We start from the raw sequence: 1,582 nt of genomic DNA, 5'->3' as shown, positions 1-1,582 counted from the left end.
AAACAACTGCCAACCAACAACCTCGCAAAATTATCTCTCAAATATGGGTGATACATAAGGGCCTTCTGTACCAATTTACAGCAGGCTTGTGTTTGACAGTGTCTATATGAGGAGGACTTGAAGCACTTGCTGATGAAGATCAAGGATTACAATCTTCAGTATGGGTTACAGCTCAATGTAAGGAAGACCTATATCCTCACAGCTAGACTTATAACATCAATGTAAATGACATCATGATAAGTGAAGGGAAAGGTTGAGGTTGTCAGGATTTTGTCTCTCTTGGATCCACAATCAATGTTCATGGAAGCAGCAGTCAAGAGATCAAAAGGTGAGTTGCATTGGGTAAATCTGCTGCACAAAACCTCTTTAGAGTATTCAAAATCAAGGGTGTTACTTTGAGAATTAAGGTGCACTTGACTCAAGCCATGGTGTTTCCTATGGCCTCATATGCATGTAAAAGTTGGAAACTGAGTACAGAAGACTGAAGAAGAATGATGCATTTGAATAGTGGTGCTGGAGAAGAATATTGAAAATACCATGGATTGTGAAAAGGACCAACATATCTATGGTTGAAGAAGTATAGCCAAGTGCTCCTTAGAGGCAAGGATGGTGAGACTTCATTTTACACAATTTGGACATGTTGTCAGGAGAGACCAGTCCCCGGAGAAGGACATCGTGTTTAGTAAAGTAGAGGGACAGCGAAAAAAAAGGAAAGCCCTAAAGGGGATGGATTGGCATTGTGGCTCTAACAATGGTCTCAAGCATAGGTATAATTGTGAGGATGCTGCGGGGCCAAGACAGTGTCTCATTCTGTTGTGCATAAGGTTGCTATGGGTCAACTTGATGTCCCTTAATAACAACAGCCCTTTAAATGGCACTTAACTCTTTATGTTGCACATACTTTGAAACACCCTCCCTGTGAGTTCTCATTATCGAGGCACTTTTCCAACTTTAAAAAATATTCTTTTGGTGGTTTTTCTAAATAACCTATAATCCTCTTTGCTAGCTCTCTCTATATTACCCCCACTTTTTCTTGCCTGTTTTTGTTTGCCCCAATAGTTTGCATCTAGGTGAGAGTCAAGCAGCATCGCAATGATGTGCACTGGAATTTGCTGATTTTTATTTTCCACAGAGGGTTTGTAGCTTTGGTATTCTATATCTTTGACTTGGCAAGAAAATATTGCTGTGCATAAATATTATTTTTAGTTTTTCCTTTATCCATTGGGAGGAATATTTGAGTCCATGTGTCCCTTTACTGCCACCAATGAACTCAACTATGTGAAAGTCCCAGTCCCTTAGTTTAAGATTTGAGGAACTGCAGTGCAGAACGAATTCGTGATTATCTGCCAGCAGAACAGACCCTCATAGCCATCTCTCTAGATGCCATACTAAGTGCTTTTTCCTCTACAATAGAGTTCTCCTAAGAACTCTAGAGACTATCAGGCCAGAGTTTCAATGGTAGCTTTACAAGGGAAAGTAGCATTTCTACCTTTTTGATTTTCAATATCCCCATTGGGACAAAGTCTCCTGGGGACATCCTGAGATAACCTTAGAGAGAATGATGCATTCAATGTACCTGGAC

Source organism: Tenrec ecaudatus, chromosome X (genome assembly GCF_050624435.1).
Source record: "Tenrec ecaudatus isolate mTenEca1 chromosome X, mTenEca1.hap1, whole genome shotgun sequence".
Taxonomy (NCBI): domain Eukaryota; kingdom Metazoa; phylum Chordata; class Mammalia; order Afrosoricida; family Tenrecidae; genus Tenrec; species Tenrec ecaudatus.
The sequence above is the reverse complement of the archived record's forward strand: the minus strand, read 5'-3'. Positions refer to the sequence as shown.